The following is an 8,408-nucleotide window of genomic DNA, read 5'->3' as shown; positions in this document are numbered from 1 at the left end:
CGTTTACGAATTTTATTAATTGTGTTGGACATACTGTACTCACACACACACACACGTTGCTCTTATAATTTGATACTAAACCTCGTGTTCTTGCTTCATTTGGTTTCGAGATTTTGTCGATCACTTTTCAACAGTGAAATGTGTTGTGTTGTGCATCCTTTGTTTGTACCCGAAGTCTCCCTTGCAGGGGTCTTGTCTGGTGAGACAAGAGTTCAGGGACGTGTGAGATTAAAATCGGGGTCAGAGCCCATTGAGACAAAGGGTTTTGCTGTACGGAAGACGAGACGATAAAACATCTCTGAACATGTCTCCGGGTGGAGAAAGACTAAAGACAGAGTCGTGCACCAGCAGTGAGAATAGCGGCGGACTGGCCGCCAAGGGAGGCACCGCGCCCAAAGAGAGGTCGCCATCCCAAACGCTTCACCGTCTGCCCTCTCTGTGTCATTGCGTATCGTGAGTCGCCTCGAGTGTTCTGCCTATATGTTTGTTTCGTGCTGTGTGCACCGTCTGTATCACGTGATAAGAGTGTCCTGTCTGTGCTGCACGCCTCGTATGCTCAGTCTGTATCGTCTGCCCTCTCTGCGTCATTGCGCACTGGGAGTCAAACCACCATACCTCCAGTGTTCTGCCTGCCGGGCAGATCTCTGTACACGTTTTAAAAATCATAATCAGCAGCAGTTACCATGTTCAATCCACTGCTAGATGAAGCTGTCCCCAAGCGGTCAGAATCCGTATCGTAAACTAGTATATAGGGCATGTCTACATTCATATGTACGTGTCAATATTTACATGAGAGAGCTGCTTCTGATCGCAAACAGAAGCTGCTGCGTCCCTCTCGGATATCAGATGTTTCTCTGTCGATATCTCACTGCTCATGGGAGTTTGTTTGCTACCCGATGGGAGACTGGGTTCATGCGGCAACTTCAGATTCTCCACGGGTTTCAAGGCGCCTCATTGTGGGACGCGGGATTCAACCACACATCAGTCAAACTGCCCTCTCTTTCTGCTCTAAAGAAGGACCATTGCACAAAACGTTAGAATATCATATCTATTAAATAGCATCGATTTACCAGAACCATCGTATATACATTATGATTATAGACATCGATGACTATAAGCACGCCGTGGAAGACCCGAAGCATCACAAACTCCGACTGAGACGGTGAGCGAGTGAGGAACGGTGTCGTGTTTTAAATTGAAGTTTCATACGCAAGAATTAAATATAAAATAATCTCCGAGTGATGTATGTGTCCATGACGCACGCGTATAGGGTTCACCATCAGTCGCTGTCGCGCGGTCTCTCTGATTGGCAGGAGACGACCCAGCCATCTTTCTGTACAACAACCCATGGGACTGCGCCTGTTCACACAGCCTGCGTCTCAGCTGGTGAGTGGCTCGAGCCGATTTCGGGAAACGTCGCCTCGATTGGCGACACCCAATACCCTCACTCACTCAGTACTGGGAAGAGATGGTGATGTTCGTGATGTTGATGTATAATAATTGTGTAAAAATATATAATACTCCGTAAGAAATCGTCTAACATTCAAATTAATATTCATCTGAATCTCTTGAACTAAACTTTACTAATCCAGGCAGCGGTTAGTAAACTCTGTTGTGATTTCAATTTTGGTGGTCGTTACACTGACACTGCTCCCCAGGGTTGCGGCTTCGTCATTACTCTTCTTGCAATGTTTCGGCACCGTCGTCGGCACATAATTGCCAAATCGAGCAAATGACCTGAGTAAATATTTAACGATCTGTACGGAAAACGGGGAACTTTGACTGATAGTGCTTCACTATGCCATTAAAGAAGAACAGCAAGCAACAACAACAAAATCAACGAACAATAACAACAATCAACAATAATCAACCACCAACCGGACACCTGAACTGGAATCGACAAAGTGTCAGAGCGGGGCGCACCTGCTGATGACTGCAAGTTTCGTGCAGTAGCCGATCGTTAACGACTGCACTGCACGTGGCCGTGGTCTGTGCAAGGTGGTTACTCCCACACACAGCCTCTACACATCCATGCGTCACGCAGTCCAGAGAAACAGGTTTCAGATGGGCATTGTGCATCCAGCTGTATAGAGGCACGCGCCTAGAAAACTTCCTCTGGGAATGCTCTTCAGCTGGTTGTCCCGCAGATTCAGTTGAGTGAGCTGGGTCAGTTTGTCAAACACTCCGGCGGGCAGAGCCTTCAGTTTGTTGTCAGGCAAACTCAGAATAGTTAGCTGAGTCAGTTTGTCAAACACTCCGGTGGGTAGAGCCGACAGTTGGTTTGAATACAGATACAGCTCCTGCAGTTTGACCAGGCGGTCAAACACCCCCTCGGGAACAACTATCAGCCGATTCCCAGACAAATACAAGATGTGTAAATTCACCAGCATGTGCTTGGATTAGAGTTCACTTCAGCCAGACTGTCAGTGTCATATTCCAGGTGCATTTGTTGTCTTACTTATATATTCTAGCCGTTATGAATAAATTAAGACGATGCGTAATATAAATAGGTTTTCATTCATATGTTGCTGTTTTACTCCAATTTATTCCAATCGTAACTACAATCGTGGGATTAAATGCACGTGTGGTAAACAAATGGCTCGCATAATGCACATGCATAATGTACGTTGCCTCAGTAACCCCCCCCCCCCACAGTGTGCAAGAGCGCAGAAGGGTGGTCAACACATCTACGCCTCTATATATAAGGAACGAAACAGGTGGACTTCTCCACAAATCTGGCTGTCGCTTGATGAAGCTAGTTGTAATTACTGGCGAAACATCGGACTCAGTTTGGAAATGTGGTGGCTTGGCTCTCCAACACACCAGTGTGCTGTACTAGTGACGAATTGTCACGTTCTGTTTACGTGACAACCCTTACTAGTTGGCTGTGTCGGGTGGTGGCGGGTTTTAACGACACATTTATATATTTACGCGATCTAACTCAAAAACCCTCTATTATGGGTAACGTCAACGCCAGATCATGATATGAAGGATCAATTGGCAATTCTAAAACATCCCAACGTGTAGAGCCGACGCTGGTTCCCAAGCAAATATCAACTTGGTACAAATGGAATGATGCGATGAAACATGCCTGCTCATTATGTAGAGGTGTTACGGGAGGGCGAACAAACACACCAGGGGTGGTTATGCCCGCACGCGGAAGGATGCTTACATCCACGTCCGCACCGTTTAGCCTGGGGGGCTAAAACGGCGCTGGGATCCACCACGGCCCCACCCCTCGGTGGGGGAGTTGCTATATAAGGCGGTGAGTCGGTGGGCTCGGGGTTCAGTGTTTAGCTTAAACCAGCGAAAAATGAAGACCGGCTAGATAGGCCCTGGGACTCCCCTGGATCGCCGTCCTTCTAAGGACCGACCAGGGCAAGCCAGTGGCGTGGCCCTGAGAGCCCAGAACCGATGCTCTTGTAAGAGCCGGTCTGGGGACTCAGGGTGCCGTAATCCCAGCTTGGCCAGAGCTGGGTCAGCTAGCCTCCATAGCTCTGAAGTGGAGGACCTGGGAGTAGGCTAGCCAGGATAGATTGTGGGATCTCCCTGTTAGACGGGTGAAGGGGCCGATACCCCTTCGAGTGTTGTATATCTTGGCCTGTATAGAGTGGAACGTTCAATAAATAAGTGTGCCTCCGACTACGTCGTCCAAGTCTCTTTAAACCTACTACAATTACATGTCGCGCGGAATTGCTTTAAAGCAATGACTTTGAACGAGTTTATACTCAGTGTAACAAAGCAACTCACTTTCGTAAAAAAATTTACATTTTGTATGGATGCCGAAATCTACAGGTGTATCAATATGCGTACATTTCCCCATATAGGTACGGTATCGGCTTGCTATTTTACACGTTCCTTTGGAGTGGGCAGGTAGGAACTTGGTTGGACAGCGGCATTCGTGCGATCCGTGTCACGCGGCGCAAGCTGCGTGGGGCGGCGCGTCACGTGGTGCCGAGCCCGCCCGAAGCGCTCTATGAAATACAAATCAAGGGCGTGGCTATGCACGACAGATAGACAGTGTGGAACTGTTGTTCCTACCTGTATAAGTCTTTGTAACTCGTATAGTGACTTGATGATGACATTTTAGGGACTAGGTAGCGACACTTAGCTACTACTTTGTGATTCGTTTGGCGATGTTCTATGTTAAGCAGTGGGCCACACTGGAGAGAACGCGGGGAGCTGATGGCAAGTTCTGGGACTGCTGAGCTGGTGGCATGTCCATGCGACCCGTGCACTGAGTAGAGGACGATTACACAGCGGTTCACTTTGACCAATGGTCCCACGATCCACACCAGTCGTGGCTGCCTCTAAACAGTCGCCCGTACCGCGCAGAGTTCGTGCCCGGAGACAGATGTGGACTGCCACGGGAGAAGCCTCGAGTCTGTGCCTGCGGGAATCCCCAGCACCACGCGAGTGCTGCGTTTGTACAACAATCAGATCACGAAGCTCGAGCCAGGGGTGCTTGACAGTCTAACGCAGCTCACTAATATGGATCTTGGTGGCAATCGGCTGCAGGCCCTTCCCGAGGGGGTGTTTGACCGCCTGATGAATCTGCAGTTGTTGGCATTGAACGATAATCAGCTGAAGAGCGGTCCCAGGGGCGCGACTCGCGGTGGAGCTGAAGCCACGCGCGTGAGAGTCTCGTCGGTGGTGATAATGCACCCAATATGAACATTCCAAATTGTCAGCGTAAAATTACGAACAACACAAATACACAATAGTAAACAACAAAAAATACGAGCATCTAAAAAAAACACTTTGCGTGCAGTCATGGTTGTTTGTATAAACATTTAACACGTTCCAGTAATGACAGTCTCAAGAATATTGTATTTACTTTAGGGACAGTCCTTAAATAACAACAATGCCGCTGCTTACATAACGGATGTCAGCAATGATGTCAGTAAATACTGCATTTTCACTGCTTCACAGATATCCTACACAATGCATCGACTATCGTCTCAATAAATCAGCAATAGTGTCCAGCAGTGGGTTAATATCAACGCTGGTGATGTTGAATTTATATCTAAATATCGAGACAGATACCCAGTGGCGGCTCGTCAATAGAGGGCGCAGGGGCGCCGCCCCCATCAAGATTATACATATGTAGTGGTGATACGCGCTGGGTGTATACGTCGTGTGCCAGCGCGTATGTACGGGTGTGTGTGTGGTGACGCGCGCTGACGGGGAGGAGCAGGCGTCAGTGCGCGGGTGAGGGTAGTGCTGCTGATTGGCTGTGTGCCGGTGACGCGCTGAGAGGGAGTGATCGGGTGGCAGCGCGGTGTGATTGGTCGGGGAGTGGAAACACGCGCTGGGCGGAAACGGATCGTAGAGATAGCGCGTGGTGATTAGGTAACTGAGGAGCGGTGCCGACGTTGAGGTCCGCATCCGCTCCGTCTCCCGGGAGGAAGAGATATATAAGGTGATGCACAGAGGAGTAGAGGGCAGAAGTGGAACCATCTAGGAATGAAGACGAATGTGCAGAGATAGAGCCCGGAGAGGAGAGTAATGTATAAGGGTGTAGCCAGAGAGAGAGAAAGGTCTACACGAGCTGAGTAATGTATAGTGTGTAGCCAGAGAGAGAGAAAGGTCTACACGAGCTGAGTAATGTATAGTGTGTAGCCAGAGAGAGAGAAAGGTCTACACGAGCTGAGTAATGCATGGTGTGTAGCCAGAGAGAGAGTGGAAGGTCTACACGAGCCGAGTATGCATACGGTGTAGCCAGAGAGAGAGTGTAAGGTCTACACGAGCCGAGTATGCATACGGTGTAGCCAGAGAGAGAGTGTAAGGTCTACACGAGATAGGTACTGAAGAGTGTGTAGCCGGAGATGTAAGGTCTACACGAGACGGGTACCGAAGAGTGTGTAGCCAGAGGTGCAGAGTCTACACGAGACGAGTGAAGAGTGTAGCAGAGGCGTAAGGTCTACACGAGACGAGTGAAGAGTGTAGCAGAGGCGCAGAGTCTACACGAGACGAGAGAAGAGTGTAGCCGAGGCGCGGAGTCTACACGAGGCACAGAGAGCCAGCAGCACAGAATCTACGAGAGTCGAGAGAAGCGTAGGGCGGAGAGAAGAGGTCACGAGTTGTACCGTTGTATGGTGACCGCATTGTGAAGAAGAGAGGCCACGCGTTGTATCGTTACAAGTCAAGATTTAATAAAAGAAGTGTGTTCCCGTCAAGGAGTTTCCTGCCGTCATTTTCCAGTACTTCACATATACAAAAATTATATAAAAATACATAAATAAAATATTTTTTTCATACGATGTGCCGGCTGGTAGTAAGAAAAGCATCAGCATTTAATAAAAACTGGCTTTAATCGGTCAACTATTTTCTATGTTTTTCAATGTGTTTCATGCGGGGCGCCGTACAAATGGATGTCTATGTGAGACTTTAAATTTTCGGACAGCATGTGACCTGAAGCTGGTCTCTAATTGGTTTCTTAAAGATTCTCCTCGGGGCGCAAGTCGTTGCGTCCCTGGCCAATCAGAATTGGATACATGTTATTTTATCCAATCTGATTGGTTCTCATCACCTGTCATTCAAATTTACGCTCTGGGCCACTACTGCGAGTGCGCAGGCGACACTTGCTAGGCTGATCAAATTTTTTGTGTAAACAATGGCAGCAGTTCATCCAAATTCTGTAATTTATTTACAAAAAACCCTTTCACAAGGCTTTCGCTGGAAAAAATAAAAAAGATAAAGGATCTCGGACCGGACCAACCCGATTTACAAATCCAGCAGCAGGCCAGTGACAGAGGACGAAGCTACACACGAAGCTTCACCCGCGCTTGTTATGAGAAACGGAGGTGGCTGGCTGGATGTGATGTTAGCAATTCTCTTTTTTGTTTTCCCTGTCTTTTATTTCAAAGTGTCGGCACTGAAGTGTTGTGGACAACGACGGGGGTAAGAGACCTCAAACATCTCTCTGACAAATGCAAACGTCATGAAAGTAGCCGCAGCCATATTGATAATAGCATGAAACTAACGTTTTTATGTTCAAGTAGGAAACATGCTTTTTGGTACTTTGGTCTGAAATGTATATAAAAGAGAAACATTTATGTTCAAGTAGGAAACATGCTTTTTGGTACTTTGGTCTGAAATGTATATAAAAGAGAAACATTTATGTTCAAGTAGGAAACATGCTTTTTGGTACTTCTTTTGGTCTGAAATGTAAATAAAGATCATCAAAATTTATATTCAAGTAGTCAAAATGTTTTTTGGTACTGCTTTATATTTATTTGCCCCCCTCAATAAAATAAAAAAAATGCGCCCCCCCAAAAATAAATATCACCAGCCGCCACTGCAGATACCCCATATTTACATTTAAGCAGGCGAGAGACTCTTGAAATCCACAACACGACCGCAATTCCACTTCAAAACATTGTTCATGAACAAAACTACGTAACACAAACACACTAAGTACTCTAAAAAATATCACGAGAACATTTTCAGAGAGAGCTTCAGGAAGAGGCAACTCGTGTAAATGTTGGAGCGCACGCGACGCCGCTCGCGTGCAAGGGGAGGCCGTTGTGAGCCGCCTCTAAACCGTCGCCCGTCCCTCGCAGTGTTCGTGCCCAGGGACAACTGTGAACTGTGGAGGGAAAAGCCTCGCGTCTGTGCCTGCGGGAATCCCCAGCACCACGCGAGAGCTGTATTTGCATAGCAATCAGATCACGAAGCTCGAGCCCGGGGTGTTTGACAGTCTGGCGGCACTGGTGGAGACACGAGAACCTGATGCTCCTGTTATTGCCACTGCGATAGTGAATCATGATTTTTTCTTATTCTTCACACACACCGGCATACTGGGCATACACGATAAATTAGCATTGTTCTAACGGGCTTCGTTTAAGAAAATAGTGGTGGCTTTAACAGTGGTGCCGGGGTGTTTGACAAACGGACTTAACTGATTATCTTGAGACTGCACACCAACCAACTGTTTGACCGCCTCATGACTCTCAAAGAGCTGTACTTGTATAAAAACCAGCTAAAGTCTCTCACCACCGGAGTCTTTGACAAACTCACCCAGCTCATGAAAATGAGTCTGCGCAACAACCATTTGAAGAGCATCCCTGACAGCCTTTACATCAACACAATAGTGCAGCACCGTGGACAATTAAACAGTGATACTAACATCGACACGTTCTAGATTACATGTGTAGAGGTGTACGGGAGGGCGAACAAACACACCAGGGGTGGTTATGCCCGCACGCGGAAGGATGCTTACATCCACGTCCGCATCGTTTAGCCTGGGGGGCTGAAACGGCGCTGTGATCTCTCACGGCCCCACCCCTCGGGGGGGGGGGGGTTGCTATATAAGGCGGTGAGCCGGTGGGCTCGGGCTTCAGTGTTAGCTTAAACCAGTGAAGAAGGAAGACCGGCTAGATAGGCCCTGGGACTCCCCTGGATCG

At 47.9% G+C, this 8,408-nt stretch overlaps 1 pseudogene; it reads left to right on the top strand.

The window, feature by feature from the left end:
• The first annotated feature begins 304 nt into the window (after nt 1-304).
• Nucleotides 305-8,146, top strand: LOC144942464 (uncharacterized; annotated as a pseudogene).
• Nucleotides 8,147-8,408: the final 262 nt, after the last annotated feature.

This window comes from Lampetra fluviatilis, chromosome 27, assembly GCF_964198595.1.
Source record: "Lampetra fluviatilis chromosome 27, kcLamFluv1.1, whole genome shotgun sequence".
Lineage (NCBI taxonomy): Eukaryota > Metazoa > Chordata > Hyperoartia > Petromyzontiformes > Petromyzontidae > Lampetra > Lampetra fluviatilis.
Note: the sequence above shows the minus strand (reverse complement) of the source record. Positions and strands in the feature narration are given on the sequence as shown.